Source organism: Balaenoptera borealis, assembly GCF_965194805.1.
Source record: "Balaenoptera borealis genome assembly, chromosome: 3".
Taxonomy (NCBI): domain Eukaryota; kingdom Metazoa; phylum Chordata; class Mammalia; order Artiodactyla; family Balaenopteridae; genus Balaenoptera; species Balaenoptera borealis.
The window spans coordinates 102,711,694-102,736,745 of NC_138866.1; the positions used below are offsets into that span (position 1 = coordinate 102,711,694).

Below are 25,052 nucleotides of genomic sequence, written 5' to 3' on the forward strand. Positions count from 1 at the left end.
GTCTTTAATTCAGATTTTTGAGGATTTAATTCAAATGGTTTTCCACACATTAAAAAGAAGAAAACCACCTGAGATGAGATCTCAGGATCTCCTCTCTCTAAATAGGGTGTTCTGTTAGTTGTCCCTTGGTGGCTAATTGGGAATTACACTCCGCGCACTGTACTTTTCATGATTCCGAGCACAGCCAAACCAGTAATTATTACATTATCTCTGTTATCAAAGAGGCTGCAAACGAGGCTAGCAGCAACTGGCCCTACGATCGTCTCCTAGGTCATCACTCAGCGATACAGGGAAAATTAGGCTGAGGAAGCTCCAGCATTCCAGGCGTCTTCCCCAGATATGAAGCTGCGCCCCACACAGTTAGGTATCAGTGCGGTGGTGACGGCCACACCTGGCAGCGGCCACAGCGCATCTCCTGCGAGCAAGGGCTGTGGCTCAGCCCGGAGGGGAGCTGCTCTGTGCAGCGGCAGCGGCAGCGGCAGCGGCGGCGGCAGAGGCAGCCGAGGCGCTCCGGGTAGAGGAGGCTGGGGCAGCACGGTGGCTGTGCTGCGTTCCCCAAAGCAGCGGCCGCGGCAGCGCTTGGGAAGTTCCCAGCACGCACTCAGCCGCGCTGCCCCTCACCCCCAATTGTTGATGAACCTGGGCGCTCGTCAGCGCACGGGAGACAACCCCTCTGGCTTTCCTAGAGACAGAGATGAGAAACGAGCTGCTGAAGGAATTTGGCAGTGAGGAGAGTGAAAGGCAGTTTGGCGCCAGCAGCTAAGTTGTAAAATTGCTTTGCAGGCTGCCCGGGGAGCACGAGAGAACTGACAAGAACAGACATCGTTGCAGACCACAGGCATGCCTGACTGCACTTGAGTCAGATCGCTAGGACGCAGCCTCCGCTTCAACTCTTTGTGGCCGAAAAAAAGGAAAGGAGACTAGAAACGGGATCGCAAGTGGTGTTCCTGAAAGGAAAACACAGACGCTCCAGCAGGAGGGGAGGAACAGCCCAGCTGGTGTGTGCATTTTTTTTTTTTAAAGGAGAATCCCTCAGGTATGTTCTCTTCTCCCGGTGTGCGCTGCCTCATCTGCATGTGATTTTTGTGTCTGTCTTTTCTGGTCGATTCTTTTTGTCTGCACTTTGAATCACAACCAGGGGGGTTCTAGTGTAGTCGACGGATTTTTAAACGCTCAGCTCTCCTGTGTTTATAATATGGTTGGTTCTGCTGAGGATCATAGACTTCTCAGGTATTGTTTTATTTTAAATGCAGAATGATAAATGATTGCTTAGTTTCTGCTCAACTTTCGGGGGAAGATCTGCTTAGGAAAAAAACAAGGCTGCAATAAAAGGCTGGGACATTTTCTAATCCCTTGGGATTTTGGGGGAAAAATTAGGGCTAAATAGAAAAGTTGAGGGCTTCTTGGAAGGGGTTAAAAGCCAAGATGTCATAGGCTAGCATTGTTGTCACCCAGGTGTTTTTCCAGCTCACCATCCAGTCTGGAGCAAATTGAGCTTGACCAATGGTTTTGCATTTCGAGCTGTTGATTAGTCCTTCAAGATGAAGATCCTGCAGATTTGCTTTCCAGAGATGAACTGCTTAAATTGTGTACTTGGTTCTGTTTTACAATTGTTCTATCCTGCTGAAGGAGGCAATCTAAAAAAAATCCCTTGCTCCAATAGCTTGAGTAAACCCTAACTTCTGCAATTACATCATTGATATACTTGTATAATAAAGAGAAAGACAGATATGGCAACAGTAGTAATGTTGGCTGCCTTTAGTACCTAGGCTGAGATGACAAAGCTCAAAAGTCACTTTTCCTCATTAGGATTTTCAAGGAAAAAAGGAAAGAGGTGGGTGGGTACCACACATAAAATGAGTTTTTGAAAATACTCTGCATTTCTTTAAAAAACTAAGAATGTAAGTTTATCTCATTTTGAATTAATAATAAATGTAGTGCTTTAAAAATAATCTTGACATCTCTTACACTTCAATACAGTATTTTCAAAGAAGTAGGTGAAATTGGTAGTACATTATACATATGTGTATTTAAATTCAATGAGCTTTACTAGAAGAGAGAAACAAGAGAATGATCAAGTTTGCTACTTTTTTTATATATCAAAGTATTTTATAGATTTTGAAGTGTTTTGTTAGTACAGAGGGTTCCTGCCAAAGCTCTAGGACACTGATTTTTAATTATTGGTGCTACTTTACTATAATTTAAAAGTACAAATGGAATAGAAATAAATGGGATTTAAATTATAATGTATGCATATTGTAAAGTAAATCACCACCCTGCTCTTTTAAAACTAAAATCTCATTTTTGCCAAATCGTAACTGTCTGGAGCACTGACTTGGGCCATATAGCAAAATGAGGAAATCAGTTGTTTCGAAACTCCACACGTTACTCTAATAACAATATCAAAACATGGTCAGCAACTACCGGCAATTCCTGGGCCAGAAGAGTGATCTGGAAGATGGACAAAGAGTTGAATTTATGTTCATTAGTAAGGTGTGGAGAAAATTGTGTATTTCTTCTGTGTTGACATCTTGTAATATGGGGAGCATTATAATATCTGTAGATGAAACACTATAGCAACAATACAACAGTAATTTTACTGAGTCCATTAAATGATTATTTTTCAAACTAATGAATAAACTAAGATAATTTAAAAGAATATTTGAACTTTTCCTTTACAAAGTTACCTTTTCATACTACAATGGAACTCTGTTGAGAAAGTAATTTTAATAGAATTGTGGACTTGGATTTGAAAGAGGATAAGCAGGTATGGTTTATTTCCTAGCATCTGATTTTTTGTTGTTAGACTCTAGAGACTTGGTAACTTCTTCCAGAAATTGTCATTAGCAAGTGATTCAGTAAATCCATGCCCCCATGAAATATGAGGTAAACATGTTAGATAAGCCTAGAGAATCCACTTTCCATGTGCCTATTATTAACAAAGTAAAGTGTTTCCCTTTCTAGGCCATCTAACCCCTTTCTGTGGTTGCTAGTCTTTGAAGCAGTAAAGTAAGTGTGTGATGCACGGACCTACTTACTTCAAAGCCCATGGAACATTGTAAACAGATGACAACTGTGGTGATTCCCTTTTCAAAGACAGATTATATGAAGTGAGTGTGTGTGTGTGTGTGTAAGGGTCAGTTGAGAAGAGAGTAGCCTTTGCGTCTTAGCTGATTTAGGGCAAATCTGTGATTTTGAATGTCAGTACATTTTTGGTATGAAAATATCTTTTTCCCTGTACTCCGTGCACTTTCATTTCTATTGACCTACTCGGTTAATGCCATTCGTACACCTACTGTGAGTTTTCTGAGGCATTCTGCCACCTGTACATTGTCTTCCACTTTTAATACCATCGCCTGTTATTCCTTCTTTCCAACCCATTCTCTTTGCTATGGAAAAACTTTCTCCAGAATCTTTGAAACGTGAGAATCATCTTCCCAGCAGAAAAAAATTTTCAGCCAGAAATTTTGAGGATTGAAAAATACATGCCAAATTTATTTCTAAAACACACTCTTACAGATAGAAAGTCACTTTCTAATGTTATTATCGTTTATACCTAATATCAACTTGTTTGATACCATACATTTAAAACATCATTCAGACAATAATTGTAAAATCAAGGCATTTGTATATGTTGTTGTTATTGCTGTTGTTACAAATCCTTCTGGATGTTAAATTTTCTGTGCTTGGATGGCTAAGCTCCGATTCCCTTCTAGCTTAAAAAAAGGGGGGCGGGTTTATTAATAGCCTTCTCAGTCTGTAGCTTTTGAGCAGGCAGAAGACTGAGCTCCCAGTTCCATAATCTCTATGGAGATAATGATGCCACAGCAGTGCTTGCTCAACTTGTCTTTTAAGGCAGAGTTAGGAGGACAGGTGGTATTCTAGCCTCGAGACCAAAAGTCCTCCAGAGGAGAAGTAGAAGTGAAGACACACAATCATTTCTCTTTCTCTTGTGAAAATGATCCAAGAGGTATATATGTTTCCTATCTTTTGCATATCCTAGTTATATTGTATAGTTTAGCCTCAGCATATACAAATTATTGTAATCTTGATTTGGGAGAATGTTTTGTATTATTTTTTCTATATAGAGAATTAAAGTATTTGGTGGATATAAATGCTGGTTAGTAAGAAATAAACTCAACATTAAAAATTGTTGAGTTTTTTGTCAACAATTTTTTTGTCAAAATTGTCAGGATTCTCAAAGTATTAAAAAAAAGTAATCAGAGAAGATGGGTTTCTCTCTAAAATAGTTTTTTGTTTCCCTTAGACTTTTATAAGCTCATCTTTGGTCTGTCTCTATTCCCAATAGACAATCTCCATTGGCCCAATTCCTACATAAAACACCTTTTTTTTTTTTTTTTTTTTCCTGAGCATTCTGGCTCTTGAAAATCTGGATGCAACATGTCTTGTTGGTAGACAAAAAGTGTTTTGCATGGAAATATTTTGTTTTATGTATTATAGAAGTTTGAAATAACCTACTCTAGAAGTATCTTTTCCAGGCTTATTATACCTAAGGGGAAAAAAAAGAAAAGAAAAAGAAAAGCTGTCAGAAAGGGATGACTATTTCTATCGTACTGACAGGTGGGAAGAATCGATGACTTAGGCACTATCACTGAGGCATGTTTCTGAGACAGGACACCATTGACCTGATCCTAGAAAAACTGGGAGAAGAGCAAACGTGATTTGCATCATGTCATTGTGAAGTGACACATAACTGAGAAAACCTAAACAACTGCTTTGTTTACCAGAACTACTTAGTAAAAATTGCTAATCAGATAAAGATAGAGAATTAATGCACACATTCTAATGAGAGTCCATTGCTTTTTGCTATCTAGGAGAAAATACTGGTATTGGTCAAATCCAATTTCAGCCTCCAGCTGGCTGGGTAAACTCGGGCTGTCATTTCCTAGCTTTGGTTTCCTCATCTGTAATGGAAGACTTATTTGATGCTCCGGAAGACTCAGTTCTCAGACTCAGAAATTCTACAGAATCTATGTAATGCAAACTCTGTAGGTTTGACTCCGTTTGAAATGTAGCTACAGAATTACTTGATTCTAATTTGCTTCTCCTGAGGCTAGAGGCTTATAAATATCATCTACCTGCTTGATAAGCTGAAAAAGTGGTACGAATCCTTTTAGGACTTTTAAGAAATCCAACAGCTTGTTTTCCTTCAAACAATTAGGCAATGATAAGTATTGTCTTATTCATATTCCATGTAACTGCATATTTTGTATAAGGCCCTGTATTTGTGAGTCATAAAATATTTGCTGCAGCTTTGATAGACGTTGAAATGCTGCCATTTTGTACAAGAAGCAAATGGTATTTGGGTACTTAGAACGACTTTGAGTTGTTCATAGAACAGTTTTATTGAGAGGTTTTAAAAGTAAAGTGAGTGTACATACTCTACTTAGTCATTTGAATAGACTTACTCTCTCTCTTTCCAGCTGTCTTCCCTTCTGGATGGGCATACTCATGAGAACATGCTAGAAAGAAGGGGATTGTGGGGCTCCCTCATGGCTGAAGGGAAAACATAGGAGAATTTATATTTCCTTCCTAATTTCCAAAAAGGTTGATTGGCAGGTGGCAAAATATGTAAATTAATTTCATATATGTAAAAATTAAAATTCAATTCTAGTTACTTCTTAGAAAGCAATCCATAGGATTAGAAGACCATGTTAAATGCCTAATCAAGTGTCACAATATTGCTGGACAGTAGGTGAAGAACATTTTTTTCAAATAGTAAATAATGAGACATATTAAGCTTGATGAATAAATACAACAGGTTACAATAAACACATACATCAATAGCTGTCTTCCTCCACTTAGCCTTGAGTTGGAGTGTTCTCTTGATCCTCTCTGTCTACTCTCTGTCTCAGTGAGCTGAATTTATTTAGTGACCTGTACTACCTCATTGAGAGGAATTACACTAAGGTGTCCCACCAAAGTCAAGAGATTCACCTCCTCTGGTTTCCCCCAAACAGCTCCTTTGCCTGATTTTTCCTCAGTCTCTCAGGCTCAAATCTCAAGTCATTGTCACTGCCTTATACTTCCTCATGACTCATATTCAATTACTCATCAAATCTTTTCTCTTCTCTAAATCATTTCTAGCCATGTATTCGTTCCTTCCCCTATTGTCACCACCTTCAAGTTCTTATCCCTTTGCGACCAGAATACTGCTCTAATCTTCCAGTTCTGTCTGTGATAAGCCTCTCCTCTGAGCATCTGTTCTGCATACTACTGCCAGATTCATTGTCCTAAAAAATGCCTTGACCATGGCACATGTCACTCACTCCCTGTTCAGAAACTTTCAAGGACACCACATTGTATATGAAATGAAGCCTTGACTACTTAGTGTGGAAAAAAGAAACGTTTCCCAAGCACATCCCAGATTGCCTTTTTCAGCTTTACCTTCTGGTTCCTGACCCAGTCTCTGCCCCAATTAAACAGATTACTCAGAGTTTCCAAATACTGAAATTTTATACAATTCCATAGTACTAAATTATTTGCATCATTCATTTACTAATGCATCATATACTTTATCATGAGATTTCACCTTTGGTCTTGACCTATAGTTTAAACCTATTTCGTTGCATGTAACTTGAAAAAAAAAATTCCTAGCAAGACTATAAACACATTAAGTATCTGTGTAAACTTTGGCAAGTAACTTAAAATTTCTGCATCTTAACTTTTCAACTAGAAAATAATGGCACCATAAAGAGTATCGCTTCATAGAGTTTTCATGAAGATTAAATGAGATAATATAGATTAAATGTCCAAGGAATACTGGCTACTCTTAATTGTAATTATGTTCATCTTGCTCACTAACTTGTATATAAAAGGTGAGTGCTCAGTAAATTTGTTTGCTTTTATATTTAATTTGAATTCTGTAATATCAGTTATTAGAGAAAAAGACTAGTAAGGGAAGGAGAAAGGCTGGTATACAAAGTAGGAAATAACAGCAAAAAAGTAAAGTCAGAAGGAAAAATTCAAACCTCTACTGTGACTTAAGATAGTAATTTCCTCAGCAATTACATTTAGAACAAATTGGAATAGCTTTGGACACCCAAATTTTCTTTGAAATCAAAGGCCCTGAGATTCTCACATTCTTATGAGTGTTTTCCATGGTATCAAGAGGCAGCAAATACTAGTTATTTTCTATATTACAGAAGGTATGGGTTTCATGAAGAGTCTACCACTGTAAAATATTCCTGAGAACAAGAAGAGAGATTAGCCTATGACCAGTGACACTGATTTATTCTCATTGTTTAGAGGTCTGAGTTTAGGAGGCACTCAGTAACTCTAAGGTGAATGTCAGGATCTAGTGCCCGTGCAGCTCATGAGCATAAATAGTGAAAGGCAGAAGAAGTGTAGCTTCAAGAGAGGTGGAATACAAACAGTTAAAAACAGGGGAGTTGCCTGCCTGACTTTATCTAGGTCAGAACCATGTCACAGTATAAGTCCAGGTCAACTCCCTGTGTTGTGTCTTCCTGTTTTTGATCAGGGATTCAGAGGCTAAGTACTACTTTTTCAGTTTGGTGTTTCTAGTAACAGTACTTTCCTCATTGGCTCTATGCCCCATATCCCCCTTCATTTCCTTTGATCTTAATCTTCCCCTTTTAACTTCAGCTAATAATCTAGGATGCGGTCTACCTCTCTCCTGTTTAGTCCTGCGGTACACCCAACTTGTGCCCACAGTATTGGTCTTTACCATCCTGGCTTCTGCTTTATGGCATCCAGCTCCCGATGGATTCAGCAATAGCCACAATTATATTAAAAAGTCCAGGGAATTGCCAGTGGTCTTTTTCAGTTTTCTAGAAGGAATTCTTAGAGTATCTGTTTATCCCAAGATGGGAGGCAGTATGGCTGATTATAGACAGCTGTTTTTACTTGTAACATTTCATACTGGAGAAAAATTTCCCCCAAAAGAGTGAATGAAGAGTCTGAGTAAAACCTGCACTGAATTCTTTGATTGACCTCGAAATCTCTAAATTTCTCAATAATGATAGTGACAGGAAAGAATGTCAATTAAGAGGGCAAAGTGTGGCCAACTCTAGAATCTATGGAGAGAAAACTTGACCCTGGCTTTGTAAGTTTTCCCTGAGAGTTACTGGCTTTTATATTACCTTCCTCTTAAGACCCTTGACACTATAAGCCTGAATTAATTTCTCTCATAGTCAGTTCCAGTTGTCTGCCCTTCCGGCCCTACCCACAAGCTATTATTTACTGATTTTTGTGTTTGGAATATAAAGCTTTCTTCCGTGAAAATGGAAAAGTTGTCTCTTAGAAAGCAGAAATTTTTAAAAGTCTACAAGATGTGACACAAATTTCAAATGTCAAATGTAATTAGAATTATAAGACTCTAGATGTGGTTTTAAAAAAGCTATAGGAGTACCAAGAGAGTACTTGTCAAAGTACTTACAATTTCTGGATGCCTATTTTTAACTTGTTTCTCAGTTAATCTACATATTGTCTCCCTTTTCATTGTGAACTCCAGCTCTTAGTTCAGTTATCTAAACTGCCTCGAGGACAGATGATTTACTGTAGTGCTTAATATCAGATGAAAATGGACCAAAAAATAAAGCCTGTTCATACTTTCTTGCAAAAGATGTGTTATGTGAATATTAGTGAGTGATAAAACCAAGCAATCGGTAATCTAATGGAGAGATACTGTGACCTCCTTTTCATCGAGAATTCAAACACTAGCAAACAATTAACTAATTTGTTGCAGTATCTTTAGAACCAGGATAGATATAATAGATATTTATAGGTGATAATACTATTTAAACATTAAGATATCTTATGTTTGCAATATTGTACAAAATGATATATATTCATTGAGATGGCATGGAAGATTCTCAAGATTTCCCCTTAGCACTTTCTATATTATAAAATGTTAATTTATGCTTATCATAATTGGTCTTTATTTAATACTTTTTAATTATTTGAAATTGATAAGTAGAAATGTTGGATGAATTGTCATTTTCTATTTAGTTAAATAGCACAATGCCAGTGACGAGAGATGGCTGTCTGTATAATTAGGATCCTAGTTATTTGGTTTGGGAGGTAGTAGAAATGACCTTTGGAATATAAGTTAACCCCTTTGTAGATGGATTATTAACACCGAGGGAAATATTGTGTCCCAAGATCAGAGACCTAGATCTCAACACATTATCTTTGTGAGGAAAAAATTGGTCATAAAGAGAGATAGAAAAGAAATTATTGTTATGTAAAATCCATCTCTTTTCCCAGAAAAGCAATTCAAAACCAGCATCCTCCTGAAGGGAAACTAGAACATTAACTCCATGCCTGAAAGACAGTACACTTTTCATATTTCTGAGTACCAGCAGGTTTATCTTAATTACACTTTACTTAAATCACTACTGAAATTAGTCTGTGTGTCCTGAGGCCTCAGCAGGTGGCTCTGGAAAAAGGTGGGGCAGGAGTGTCACAGACAACAGGAGAAAGTCAAGCTTGGGTTCGAAACATGTCCACAAAATGCACATTTCAGAGATCCCAGCACACCAAGGTGACTGTGTTTACATTCTCTCTTCTTGCTATATGCCTTAGGCTGCCTGAGGGACAGCTCTTGTACCTTCCTGATTGAGAGATGTATATCCTGCCTCTTGAGCAGCTGCCTTTGTCCTAATTAGACAAGCTATACAACATTTGTAGTCTAGGGGATTCCTTCTGGGTTAATTACAGAGCTGTGAGCAGCTTTTGCAGAAATGAAGCAAGGTGAGTTTCAGACAAGATGTGTCTGTGGGGTTTTAATGTGTAGTGACCTGTGCAGAGGACAGACGACTTGGCTTTTCTGAACCCTCTCTCCCTCACCGTCTAGTCAGGTCTGAATTTCAAGTGCTTTTTTCTCTGCTATTCTTCACAAGACTGTGAGCTCCTTGAGTGCAAGGCTTGTGCCATTTTTATCCTCACTGCAAAACTGGTAGAATGCTTACATATATTATTTGCAGAGGAAAGAAAGAACTAGTAAATGAAAATGGTTCTGATGTGATACAATACAGCAATTTCCTGTGTTTGAGATTATTAACAATAAAAGATAATGGCTAAAAGAGTTTTTCTTGGTAACTCCTCTCAAAAAGAGGGGATGATATAGATTATGATTATTGATCAGAGAGAACATTCCAGGCAGAGTGAATGTTGTGGTTCAAGAGGAAATAACAAAGTCATGAGAGGAGGACAGCAAGCTGGTTTTGCTGCTACTTAAGAAGGCTTTGGGCAGTTTGGTAGGCTCTACAGAGGGAATGTGAAAATGATAAGTAGAGGACCTGCCATCAAAAGCTCTTACATCTATTGGGAGAGGGAAACTTAAACACAAATTATTATACAAAGAGCGAATTAGGGGTAGGCTGCCAAAGTCGTGAATGTGAATGTGGGCTAAGTATGAATTACAAATGGAAGGAATGAATGATAAGACTCCCCATTGCAACAGTAATGGTCTGATGAGGAGGAAATGAAAGTACATTCTATTCAAGCAAAAGGTAAAGAGATATGTTGGCAGAGAATATATGGTGAGGAGTGGGGCTGTGGGGAGGTCTGAATTTCATGGAGTAGGTATCAGGGAGTCACTTTTTGGTGGAAGTGGGTTGGAAAGAAAATACTATTGTTTATTGCTTGCTTAATTAATTCTCCCTGTTTATTCTGATCTTACAGAGGTCAGGGACTGTTTGTGTTTTGCCTACCATTGTGCAACCCAACTTAGTACAGGTCACAACACATAGCTAGTGTTCGATAAATATTTGTTGGGTGAATGAATAAAGGGCTGATATCTTCACATTGTTAGTATTTTTAAAAATTTTGACTTCAAATCGAAATTTCTCAGTAGATTCCTCTTGAATATATCTTTTACTTTTCCATCTTCACTAGTAGCCTATTCTGTGTAAAACACCATGCAAGTACTGGGGTTAAAAAGAATTGTCCTTCAAAAAAGAGGCTTGGAGCCTTATTATGGAGAGAAGACATAGGCAGGTACCATGCTTGGTGTGAGTAGAACATTAGAGGATAAATTGAGCTGTTTCTCTAATGTCAGCATATTGTTCAATATTTTGGAATCTGTTGAATAAGTACCTTCCCTCCAAATTGTGATCAGATATTTCTCACCTGAACACTATGGTTCAATTTGCATTTATCAATGAAGGCAAGGTTATGCAACCTCAATTACAGTCTTGGAAAACTGTCAACAAATTCTGATTAACAAGTACTGCTTAATTGTTAAAAAATATTAGGTAATCTTTCTGGTTCCTGCCTGAAATAATAGCCTGGTAAGAAATTCAAGTATAGAGATACAAAAGTAAATAATTAATTAATCATTAGTCCAAACAGTTCCTAAAGATAACAGGGAGGGCAGTAGTCTTAAATTAAAACTGTAATTCCTCATGCTTCACCTATTTTGCCATTAAATTTATAGATTTCTTCTTTGGCAAACAGGGTTTGTGCTTTGTTTATTATGCAATATAAAACCTGTTTTCTTTTTCTTTTTTTTTCTTTCTTTTTTTTTTTAAACTGTTGAATACAAACACAACCCAAATACAAACTAGAGGGAGGATTATTTCTGACTCTGTGTTCAGATATTCCTTAATTTATGCACCATATAGGTTTTCAAAGTATCTGCAAGCTAATATCAATGTTAAATTCTCTAGAGAACTAGCTTTTTGTTTTCTGGAAAATCGTGCTAAATATGTTTGTAAAGCAAGTATCAATCCATTGATTTACTTGCTTTTTAAGTATTAACTTGCTTATATTGATGCATAACTGGACCTTTTTTTGAAAACAGTGACAGCATGGTCACTCTGTTCTCTGTTTTTAAAAGGAGCTGTCCTAGGTACAGACGTGTAACACTGTAATACCCCTGCATCTCCAGTTTGGTGGAGGTCTCTGGAACTGTCATGATATGGAAATCAGGGGAAGAATTGGGCTAAAATGTCTAAGACCATATTCACGAGTCTTTCTGATTCTGAGCACTATCCCTAAGCAGGGTAATGACGTAGGGATTACTTAATTGGGGAAGAACACGTAAAGGGAGAACAGAACAGCTTGTCCAAAAGGTAAACAAGCCATGACAACTCTGAGTATCTCTGCCTCCTCACCTTAACCCAATTCTCCTTCCTTTCCTCCTTCCTTCCTCCCTTCCTTCTTCCTTCCATTCTTTTCTTTTTCTAAATTTTTTTTTGTCCATCTCTCTATTAAAACATGCCTGTTTTGTGTCTCATTTCCTTAGTTATTTGGAATGTTTTAAATTATTCTAAACATGTAGATAATTATTTCATGTATCCACAGAATCATCTATGAAAGCGAGACCATGAATAAAGAATAAATAAAGAATGATAGAGCTTTCAGGAGAACCCAACAAAAGATTAGGAAGTTTAATTGCAGAGCAGGAGGACAGGGGACTGCTTTTCCCTCTGCTGGCCATGAAATTGGTGACAGAACTCTAGCTTCAATTGGAATATTCATAGTTGTTTATAAGGGGTTTATTGGAGTCATACCCAAGTGTTATAAAATTTTAGAGTCTTTTATTTTTAAAACTTTTCAGTAATGATATATGTACATATCTTTCTTACCTCATACCCTCTTGCAAAAATTGTAAGTTTTCTTTGTAGTTTTCTTTTTATTGTGTAAATGATTTAAGTTGAGCATGTAGACAATGAAAAAAAATAGTTTAAAGAAAAATAAACTAGGTGTGTTAGAAGTAACAAAGGACTTTTTATTTATTTGGTAAGATTTCAGGGCCATGAAGTTCTTTTGTTTGGAAAAATGGAAACAAAAAACAATACAATCCTTATCCTTCTACCCCCAGAGTACTGATGCTTTAATTGTGCGTCTAAAATTCTTCCAAACATCCAAGAAAAGTACATAAGTTAGGTTGCCTCTGTTAGTAACATCTATAGTCATCAGATTCTTTCCTGAAAGTTGTGGTAGATCAGCTAAGACCTGAGTAACTGCCTACTTGAGGCCTCGAGAGAGTGGGGCAGAAAAGGTGAACAAAGATGAGGCCAAGTTGTTGGGAACAAAAAATGTACACTTCACAACTTTGTATATTTAGGGCTAGGCATTTCTGGGCCCCTCAGTTCCAAGGCTCAGACCATCTGTCTGAGAGCTCTATCTGATGCTAGGAAACCTTTCATTTAGAATAGTGTTCCATATTTGGACACAGCTAGGACATGAAGAATCTATCTTAGAGATGCAATTTCTAATAAAGATCCATCAAGAATTAATTTCTTAACTTCTGTACAATATATCAATACAATGCCTTTTCAGTAGAATATTTACTACATCTATATTTAGTATATTCAGTAGTATATTTAAGTGGATAATCAGCCAGTTTAAACTCAAATTATGTTCTCCCTGACATAAGTATTACTTTTTATATTTTGCCAATTATCTATATAAAAAAGTTATATAATGTGAAGGCTTTGGAATTTCATATTCTGTATTCAGATGTAGACACTACCACTTTCTAGAATTGTGGTGTTAGGCAAGGTACTGAATTATGCCAGGCCACGGTTTCCTCCTCTCTATAGCAGGAATAGTATAGTGCATTTTTTAGAAGATTGTTTCCATGATTTAATGAGATAACTTTTAAAATACTCAGTGTAGTGCCTGGAACAGAGCAAGCAAATATTAAATGGCAACTACTATTATTAATATTTGTTACCCATTAGCTGTCTCTGCTACTTATGATATATTGTGACAATAAAGAAAATATATTTTGCAGACCTGGAGTCACATAACCTGAAGATCAAAACTAGGGCATATTTAGGGACAACGTGGAAACCCGTGAACTGGTGTCTGTGCCAATCCAGGAACCAAGACTCCCTTCAGCTGAGGGCCATTCCAGGGGTTGACTCAGGGGATGTGTACCTTGGTCCTGAAGGTATCATGCTCTAGCATCCATTATAGTCTGCCCTGTGTGCCTCTCAGACACTCTTGCTTCATATCTCAAGTTAACCATCTGGGATAGCTTGCTGGTCTATTATCCTGGGGAAACTTGCATGAACAAAGTTATTGGAATGAGCTAGAGCCCTAGTAATCGCAACTGCCCTCAAGACCACAACCCATCATCTTCCTCCTACACCTCGCATTTTAGATGTCTCCTACCAATGGCTAATACTTCTGCTGGTCTAGCTGGCTTACCTCCTGGGGTGACCCAGATTATCATCCCTGAATGATGTGAGACCTCAGTCATCTTGCCATTCTTATCCATTTACCATCAAATCTGGCAGGTGATTGTGAAGAGTTTCCTCAGTGGCTTATCTGGGTGCCAGATGTGTCCCTCCTTGTTTGCATAATGTAATTTTGGCCCTACATTCTCCTAATGATCAGAGTCAATTCCTCCTGCCATAAGTTTAAAGAGAACAAATGGAAACCATATTTTAAAACTTCATAGTTCTTTCACTGTGTGTCCTAATAGAAGCAGTCCCACTCTTGGAGTCAGATGCTCTATAATCAGAGAAAACTAAGTTGTAGGGATGGGAAGTACAAATATTCCACCTGGGACATTGAGAGTGATAATAAGCAGGGCCACTTCTTTGTTTCCAGACCCATGTATTCTATCTACTGGGGGCACAATACCGTGTGATGGTCATGGATTTAGAATATATACTGCATTCTGAAGTATGGTACCCCACTCCATCAGGGTCTCATTTTTAAGCTGGCACTTCAAATGTGTTTTCAAAGGCTATTATTATTACAATTGTTAGGCTGGAAGTTTCTGGGTTTTGATGTGGTATGTCATGGAACTAGTGGAGTCCGTGGTAAGGAGCACACTGCTACACAACCACTACTGTAAAGTAGTCCCCTTGGTCGAAGATGAAATTATGTGGGTGAGAAGGGAAAATTTATATCTGGAATTGTGTTGATTCCAGTAAGTGCAGACCTGCCCTTTCCAGAGTAGAAGTTCAATGTACTCAATCGCTACCAAGTGACTAATCGATATTCCTGAAAGACGTTTTATCAGGTACTCAGCATTGATCTCTCTTGCTGGAGGGTTGGGCATTCATCAGCAGTAGTACCAAGCTCAACCTTGGTGAGTAGGAGCCCATGCTGTTGAGTCCATGCATAATCTCTATCTCAACCACATTTGGTCAAATCATTGTTTACTTGCTTATTTATTGCTACTTCCATGGTGAATGCTCTCTGGTGGCCATAACATGCAACTCAAAAAATTTCACACTTTGAGCTCTTTCCCTCAAATCCACCCACATGCCTCTTCTGTAGGTTTCTTTGAACCTGATCTTCCAATTTTTCTTCTTGCAGGCTCCTGTGAAATCAGGCAAGCAATTCACCACTGCTCATGAGTCCACGTATATTCTTACCATGGGCCACTTCTCTTTCCACACAAAGTGGATGATCAGGTAACCTACCCCAAATTCTACCTGTTGGGAGGATTTTCCCTCACTGCTGTCTTTCAGTGCCATGTTGAGTGGGATAGTGTAGCAGTAGTCCATTTTTGTGGACTATCAACATATTGAGATACCCACATACTAGACAACTTGTCCATGCACTAAGTTCAGATATTTTTTTCTTCTTCCCTTAGCCACTAACAAGGGATATCTCCCAACAGGGAAGTAAACACACTCGCACACTCACACATACATATACCCACACACTGAGGGAGAGACACTGGTGAATAGTAGTGAATGTCCAAAGTCTATGTCATGCAGCTTACTTGTGCCCTGTGACCCTGGTCCTGTCTGATAATCCCAGATATACCATTTCCATTTTTCAGTGGATTGCTATTGGGTTCACCCAATCTTATGATTTGGTGAGTGAGACAGAACTCAGCTCATGATAGGTAGTTCTGGCAGCATGGTCAAGTGATGCCACATGCTCAAGGGCTCCATACATATTTGGACCCAGTTGCAGATGGAGAATTTTTAAAAAATAGTATGTAGGTCTCCTCTGCAGATGTCATGACCTTTCTCTAGAATCCAGGGGTCAACATTATCATGTTGGGGTTCATCATAAATTCCACAAGGTAAGTTTTTCACCATGGATGTCTCTTTTCATAGGGTCTGAACTATGTCAGTCTTTCATATAGCATATGAGTCAGAGTAGTATTCTCAAGTATGGGTTATATTACTTCCAGAACCTGAAGAGACTACCACACTTTGGATGTGAGAGGCATTGATTTATTTTTTCCTTTGGAAGGAATAGCAGGGTATCCTCTAGACTACTTCTGAAAACTACACTGGTTTGAGCCTCTGAACCATGATAAGGTTAATCTATCTTTGGAACTCATGTGTTTTATCAAGGCCTTCTTGTTCAACTTCTTGTTACTTTTTGTTCGCTAGATCCAGTTAACAGGATATCATCAATGTAGTGGACCAATGTGATGTTCAGAATACGCAGATGGTCTAGGTCCTGGTACATGGTGAGAAAATGGCGGTACATGGTGGTTCATGATGGGAAAACACAGCCCAGGGACGAGATTGTACATGCTTGTCTGTCCCACCTGAATTTGAACTGCATCTGAACCATTTTCCTTTTAAGGATAGAAAAGAATAAATTTGCTGGTTCAGTGACCATATACCATGTATCAGAGGCTATGTTAATCTACTCTAGCAAGGATACCACATCTGCACACCAGCTGCAACTGGGATGACTACTTTTTGAATTTGTGGTAGTTCACTGTCATCCACTAGGATCTATCTGGGTTTTGTAGGGGCAAATCTAGTGAACTAAATGAGATGAGTTGAATATGGATATGATGGAGACAGCCATCACTTAAATCTTTAAGGGTAATACTAAACTTTGCATTCCCCAAGATGTGATAATGTTTTTTATTTACTCACCTTCCCCACTATGATAGCTCTAATCCCACAAGCCCAGGAATCAATGCGGAGGTTCTGCCAGCTACCATATGTGTTCATTCCAGTTATGCATTAAGACTGAAGGAATTATCACTGGGTGAGTCCAGGGATCCAGTGGACACACTGAGATTCATAGCTGAGCTAAGTACATTTAGTACCTGCTCTCATATGCTCCTACTCTGAAAGAGGGTTCAGTTCACTTAGTATCGATGCCAACTCAGACTGTATCTCACAGTCCTCAAAATGTCTGGATATTCTCTTTTCCCCAGTGTATGGTTATACAGGTAAGGCCCTTTGTTGAAGGTCTATGGGAATCATTACCATATTCATTTGTCATAGTAGTGGGGTCCACACCTCATGGAAACCTGGCCTCTCCTTCAGTCACTGGGTTCTGGATTTGAGTACTGGCTCTGGTCCAGAAACTAGGTAAGAGATTTATCTTCTTACTGGGGAAGCTGTCCTCAATTCTCTGATCACATATCCATAATTTTTTTCTTATGTAAATTAAACAGTATCTGTGGAGAGGTGTGCATCTATCTTGCCTCTAGGAACTGCATTCTCTTAATCATCTCAATAGCTCTCTCTGAGTTGCCTCATGGCTGCCACCCCACCATTGCAGCTTATTATGATAGTTTCACCCACTTTGTTTTTGATAGTTCAATGCTACTACCTCACCTCAATTGTTTGGGGATCCTATTATTGCTATTGTTATTTGAGCCTAGTTCTGTAACGTCTCTGGCCTATAGAAGATAGTCATCACTGAGATACTCAATGACGCCATTGGGAAACTCACCACTGCATTACTTATCTCATTGATAAATGATGTGTTTGCCCGTGGAAAAGTTTTTGGCTGGTCAGTTCCTTGGCTTTATATAGTATATCTACTCTAGTACACCCACTTCTTTGAGACTTACAAACTCTTTTTCTACTGTGTGCTATACTATTTCTACTTGGTATAGACCATAACATTTTCCAAGCCTCCAAGAATCACGGTAAAGTTGTGTTAATACTGTCTCCCATGATCTTTGCCAGGTGTTAAATTCAATATCATAGAAGATTGCTTCAATGGCAGTAAATTCTTCCCTATCTAGCTTTATATACTTCCGCATGGATCTAGTAATCACAGAATCCAGTTCATAAGTACTCTGTCAGTTCCTATATGTTCCTATTGGTGTGTATATGTTGGTGAGGTCCTTCAATTTCTTCAACATAATGTCTTTTTGCTCCCTTAACAGAGTCCAGTTTTATTCAGCTGGATTATGTTATGACTTTTCCCTAGTTGTCGGTCTGGAGGTCCATGGGAGTGTTTTTGGTAGATCTTGATGGAGGGTGCACAGATTTTCTTGCAAGTCTTTAAGCAAGGCTGGAACACTAGCTACTAACAAGGGGAAGAGGCCACTTTTGCAGTCTCAGAGGATCCAGGGGAATCTGAGGATTAAAAAGTTTCAAGTGAATCAACCCAGATGTCCCCAGCAAATGACTCATAGTCCCATTTTTTCCCAATTAAGGCCCAAACCTTGGCACAGCCAACTTGCCTAAATTGAGAATTAAACCTTCTCTGGATCTCTGCCACTCTTATGATTAATTCCTGGGTCTGATGCTCAGCTTTTTTCTGCATCTGCTGCAAGAGGTGAGAATTTCTTTATCTGGTGACATGGATGTCTGCTGTCTTTACATTTAGCCTTAAATTGTTGACTTATCACTCTAAGCCTTTCAATGTCTTTCTCTACTGCATTAAGAGGCCCCAGCAACAGCTATTCTATTGCACAGTGCTAATCACTTCCTCTCCTCAACCTCTAAAATGCTTTAAGATGTTGTACATACAAGTTCATCTCCTTCCACTGGTATCACACCCTAGTCTACCACTAGTGAATATTTTAACAACTGGCCTGCTGCACAGTACACCATTGGCTATCAGTTCTCTACCTGGCATCAGTGACTGGGCCCTCATTTCCAGTCCAACAGAGAGGATTCAGGTAAAATATCTCATTTTAGAGCTACTTCCTCAGTACTCCCTTCATACCAACTTTTTAAAGTCAGGTTTCCTGGGAAACAGACTATGAAACAGAGATACATGTGCAGAGCTTCTTTTGGGAGAAGCTGAGCCACAGTGCATTTGCATCAGAGGCCTCAGCCAACCCTACAGGAGCTGCTGATCCTAGGATGGCCTCTGCGTTAAAGCAAGAGGGCTAGGCATTTGGGTGCCCATGTCAATTAGTCATTGCATGTGGGCTGACCCAGAGGAGGGGCAATAACCCCTTGGCCTCTGCTATTCTCGGAGAGTGACTCAGCTACGTGCCTTTGGCATTTGGGTGAATGAGTGACTTTGTCCTGGAGGGGTGTTTGTGTGGCATACCACAGCTATACCATACCTTTCCTTTAATCCTGAGGGGAGGTTGGAATGCAAATATTATAGTCGAGATTACTTTGATTTTACTATCAAGGACATGCAGAAAGTGTATGTGCTCTGGGAAACCCCTTCTGTGTTCTTCTTTTTTCTACGACACAGCAGTTGACTCAGAAGGCTTTCTCACTACTAATTTTTTAAAAATTATTTTTAGATTATATTTTTAAATGTATTAAAAATTAGCAGATTGTGGTTCCTTGTTGTCAGAGATCAACTCTCTAATTTCCTACATCATTGCTCTGAGTCTTTGCTTTCTAGCTGTCATCAAGTCCTAAGGAAAGGGTCTGGGCTGAGTCAGGGGGCCAGGTAAACACAGGTACAACCAGAGACTGAATCTTAGTGTAATTTTATGAGAGGGAGGAAGGGCTTACCTTCATTTGTGAACAGGGGTTTTTGAAAACTTGAATTTCTATAGACATTGTATATTGTATATCTGTGGTTATTTGAGATATAAAAATTTTTGTATTGCCTTCTTAATTTCTTCCTATTTTCTTATTTCAATTATACCAGCACCTAGACTTGTCATAGATCAAGTTAACAACTGCTTCTCTGGTGATTACTTATTCCCAGATGCTGTTTGAAGTAAGAGCTGGCCAATGCTAAGCATGTTTTAGTTTTAAACTGAAGAGACTTTCCATGTATAATTTAGTATTCCATCGTAAAAAATATAAGTAATTTTTAAAGAAGTGAACTTGTTATGTTGAATGCTTTATTGGGGGCATGTATTGCTTATCATTATATAGAATGTGCTCTATTTTTGCTGGAAAAGTTAAAAGATGTCTTGCTATTAGGCAGTTTGAAATAATTTATTTATAGATTTACTTCAAATATACCCTGTGATATAGGAAAAGGATGAAATTGCCCCTCTATTTAATGAAACACTAATTTTAATTTTGCTTATAATTGCCACACCCATTCTGCTTGCATGCTCTAAAGCATAAGAAATTGACTTTCACCCAAAAGTTAGAATCAAATGAAGTTCCATTGAATGAGGAGAATTGCACTGAATCTAATACTCTCAAAGGGGAAGGGAGGGAGGATGCTAATTATGTAAGCATCTAAGTTTTGCTCTGTTGGCAGGCTGTACGACATTCACTAGAATTTAAAATTCTCACTTTTACTACAGAATAAGGACACATCTAGAGTTATGTACAATCAGCGAAGTGAGAAGAACAGCTAGGAAGTCACATCAGTAGTTAAGTGTAAAAGTCTGTGGTAAGGATTAAGTGAATATATGTTCTTTAATATATTCTTTTTTTTTTTTTTAAACATCTTTATTGGAGTATAATTGCTTTACAATGGTGTGTTAGTTTCTGCTGTATAACAAAGTGAATCAGCTATACATATACATATATCCCCATATCTCCTCCCTCTTGCATCTCCCTCCCACCCTCCCTATCCCACCCCTCTAGGTGGTCACAAAGCACCGAGCTGATCTCCCTGTGCTATGCGGCTGCTTCCCACTAGCTATCTATTTTACATTTGGTAGTGTATATAAGTCCATGCCACTCTCTCACTTTGTCACAGCTTACCCTTCTTTAATATATTCTTTAGAGTATAGTATTCTTTAGAGTACAGTGAGGGGAAATTTTAGTACCTCCATAAAAATGTTTAATTTTTTGTGGATTTTTATTTTCTAAAAAAAGGTAAAGACCTCAAATGAACATGGATGAGGGCCTGAACCCAGGCAGTAGCTCCTGGAATCGAAAGGAGGTGTGGAGAATGAGAGAAATAGTCAAGTTTAGGACCAGAAGATTTAGAACCAGTTAGAAGTTTGGGGCAAATAAATAGAGGAAGCAAAGGTAAACCTGGAGTTCTAGTCTGTATACCTAAGAGAATGTTGGTTTTGCTAATTAGTACTGTACAAGAAATTTAGAGAACTTTGTAGTTTATGGATGAAGATGAATTTGAATATGTTGACTATTGAATTCAAATATTGAATTTGAGATGTTAATAGTCATTCAGACCAAACTGATCAACCAACAAACAGGAATTAATGCAAAGAAGAGAAGCTAGATGCAGACATACGAATTTGATACTTAGAAGAGAGGGGAATAAAAGAAGTCTGAAAAGAGGAAGAGAGACCAGTGAAGGACCTTGTTAGGGCCTCTTTGTAAAGAAGAACACACACTTATTTATGCTAGTGTCTCACCATCCCTTACACAAAACTCATAATGGCCCCAGACACAGGCCTAAAGAGCAATCAGAAACACAGGATCTGCTCCTTCTGTGGCCCTGTGGTCTCTTATTTCTGCTTTTGATGACCTGTCTGCATGCTTTTTTTTGTTGTTGTTCTGAAAATATGTTTTCATTGCTCAGTTTTTCCAAAGATCAAAGGTTGATTTGTCAGGTCACAACGTTATATTACTTTCTTGTTGAAATGCCTGAAAAGATCTGACAAAATCTCCATGTTCCAACTCCCAGTTCCCAAGATAGAAAAGCTAATTGGCCCAGTTTCCATCATGTAACCACTCTGGTCAAAATAACTGTATCCAGAGAGAGGCTGTGTTGTCGTGGAGGTATATACAATGATGTAAAGAAAGGCTGAGTGGTTACTGGTTTCAGATGCAGCAGAGAGGTTAGGGAAGGTTAAGGTTTTGTACCAATATGCCCAATTAAAGAGAAATTTTAATAGAGTTCTGGGGCCGGAACTGGACAGCAAGAGGTTGAAGATGACTGACTCATGAGGAAGTAAACAGCAGGACTCCTCTGAGGTAGATGAAAGGTACAGTAGCCTGAGGAGGTAACAACATTGAAGGAAAGCTGAAGCCTGTCTTACGTTTTCTATTTATAATAGGGTAGAATATAAACATGCTTATTGCTTAGGTTGGATAGACCCAGTAGAGAGAAAGAGATTTAAGATACAAGCAAGGGAAGAGAGAGTTGCTGGAGCATGATTCTAGAGGTGGTGAGAGATGATTCAATCAAGATCACAGGAGGAGATATGACCTTTGGAAAGAAGACATCCTTGTATCATAGGATGTTCAGTGAACATTCAGCGCTGAAATAAATCTCTCTCTGAATACTTATCGTGGTTGTTCCAACTGGGTGACGTTAAACCTCTGGATAACTTCGATCTGTTCTTAGTCATGGAGGCATTTCTGTGTCAGCTAGATTTCCAAGCAGGTATGAGAACTGAGGTCTGGCCTTTGTGATGAGACTGGATGTCAAAAGAACCTTTTATTCCCTAAACAGGATGTGTTTTTGTTTAGACTTTTATGTCTTTAAGTGCACAGCCCAACTGATTTTTCAGTACTGCATGGTCTAACTGGGGCAACCAAAAAAAGTCCTAATTTTCATACCAAATTCAATTAAATCAGTTTCCACCTTTCCAGGAAATTGATTCTCAAGTGCTACTTCCATTATCAAAGCACATGCTATATTTTTATTTATATTTATTTATTTATATAATTTTTTACTGGAATGAGATTTATAAACAGTAAAATACATAGATTTCAAGTTTATAATGTGGAGAATTTTTAAAAATGAACATACCTACTATCCCAATTAAGATAGAGAGCGTTTGTATCACCCCCAAAAGTTTTCTCATGTTTCTTTGAAGTCAATCCCCACCCTTCATAGGCAACAACTTTTCAATTTCTGTTGTCATAGATTAGTCTTGCTCTGACCTTAATATAAATGGAATCGGAGAGTATTTACTCTTTTCTGTCTGGCTTCTTTGCTCAACACGTTTTGAGATTCACGTGTAATAGTGTTTCATTCTGTTTTTATTGCTGATTAGTGCTCCACTGTTTTATTTTTTTTAAATTTTATTTATTTATTTATTTGTTTGTTTATTTATTTATTTATTGGCTACGTTGGGTCTTCGTCGCTGTGCGGGGGCTTTCTCTAGTTGCGGCGAGCAGGGGCTACTCTTCGTTGCGGTGCATGGGCTTCTCATTGCGGTGGCTTCTCTTGTTGTGGAGCACGGGCTCTAGGCACGTGGGCTTTAGTAGTTGTGGCACGCGGGCTCAGTAGTTGTGGCTCGTAGACTCTAGAGCGCAGGCTCAGTAGTTGTGACGCATGGGCTTAGTTGCTCCGTGGTGTGTGGCATCTTCCCGGACCAGGGCTCGAACCCATGCCCCTGCATTGGCAGGCAGATTCTTAACCACTGCACGACCAGGGAAGTCCCACTATTTTAAAATACTGTAATTTGTGTATCCTTTATCCTCCTAATGGATATTTTCCCACCTTTTGGCTCTTATTAATAAGGCTGCATAGAAATTCTTATAAAAGTTTGTTTGAGAAAATATGTCTTAATTTCTCTTGGGTAAATACATAGGAATGCAGTTGCTGGGCCATAGTGTAAGTGTAGGTTTAATTCTATAAGAAAACTGCTAAAGTTTTTAAAGTGATTATATTCTTTAACATCGTCCTGTTTAATGCATAAAAATTCTAGTTGCTCTATGTACTCTCCAGAATGTGGTATATAACCAGGCTTTTAAAATTTTATCCATTTTCATCTGTATGAAATGGTATGTCATTTTGGTTTTTAATTTGCATTTCCTGATAATTAATGCTATAGAATACATTTCCATGCACCTACTGGTTAGTTAGAAATCAGTCTGAAATTGTCACTGACTACTAACCCATTGTATTGCTTTTAAGAATATGCTCTCGCTATTACAGTGAATTTTTTAGACAGATCAAAAGCCATAAAAAGGAGCAAAATAAACTAGCAGTGCCTAATCATTTATGAAGAATACTTTGTGAACAGATTTTTATTGATACACCCAAGGTGCAGAGCTCTTTAGATTTCATTAATTAGGTATGTGGACATCTGATCAGTGTACCAATTTGCCAGCAATAATCATAATTTCTTGTTAGAGATATATTCAGTGTAATTTTAGCATAAGGCATATTTTTGGCTGAAATATTTTATGGTATAGGCAACTCTTGTAGAAATTCAATAATATCTTATAAATTTGAACCTTACTTTTTCAGAATGTACGATAATTACTTCATCCAAGAGGGTATTAAATTTGTATTAAGAACAGGATAAATCCTCTCCCCTGACACCCTACTAACATTTAGGTCGAGTTCTGTTTATGGTTGAACAGATTAGTGATAGTTCATAAAATATTGGTACATTTTTCATTGCTTTTTTTTTTCCAATGAAAATTAATTAAACGACTATTAAATATCAGCCACCCTGATACATTCTATTAGGGAAGACAGATGCAAAAATGAGAGATTATATTACCTCATGCTGTTGCTATAATACATGTAGTGCAGTGTAGTATAGGTGCGTGTGTGGTTCAGAGAATATATCTATGGTGTCCAAGTGGGCTCATGATACAGACAGAGGGACACATTAACTCCTGCCTGGGCCATCAGAGGACTTCTGCAGGATGGTATTGACCTGGACCTAGAATCCAACTTGCCAAGTAAGGAATTGAAAACACTCTGGCTGCCTTCATGAGTTTTGGCTTAAATAACATTTTGTTGAAGTAAGGGAGAGAGTGATAAAGAAGAAAGTGGATATTAATGAAACCAAACACGATGCCTCACCAAGAAATGTGACAGATATGTTCACTTTCATTATCACATAATCTTATACATCTTGCAAACACCCCTAGGACATAGATAATATAATTCCTGGTTTATATGTGAGGAATATGAAATATCTGTGGTCTCAATCCCAGTTTGAGAAATGTTAAAATGTGAAAATATGCATGTCTTAGAATCAATAAAATACAATAAAATCATTGTTACAAATTTCTCATCCACTCCTGTAGAGTATGTAACATTTTAAAAGAAATAACTTTTAACTGTATATAACAGTACACATTTTTATCTTCCTCACAGACCTTCAGAAT

The 25,052-nt window shown here is 38.2% G+C and overlaps 1 protein-coding gene across 1 annotated transcript in view; it reads left to right on the forward strand.

Annotated features, from left to right (window-relative positions):
- Positions 1 to 478: 478 nt before the first annotated feature.
- Positions 479 to 25,052, forward strand: part of UNC13C (unc-13 homolog C) — a 632,162-nt gene continuing 607,588 nt past the window's right edge. Inside the window, exon 1 of the mRNA XM_082388208.1 lies at positions 479 to 15,368. The gene's annotated coding sequence lies outside the window, so the exon portion shown is untranslated. The remainder of the gene's footprint in view (positions 15,369 to 25,052) is intronic.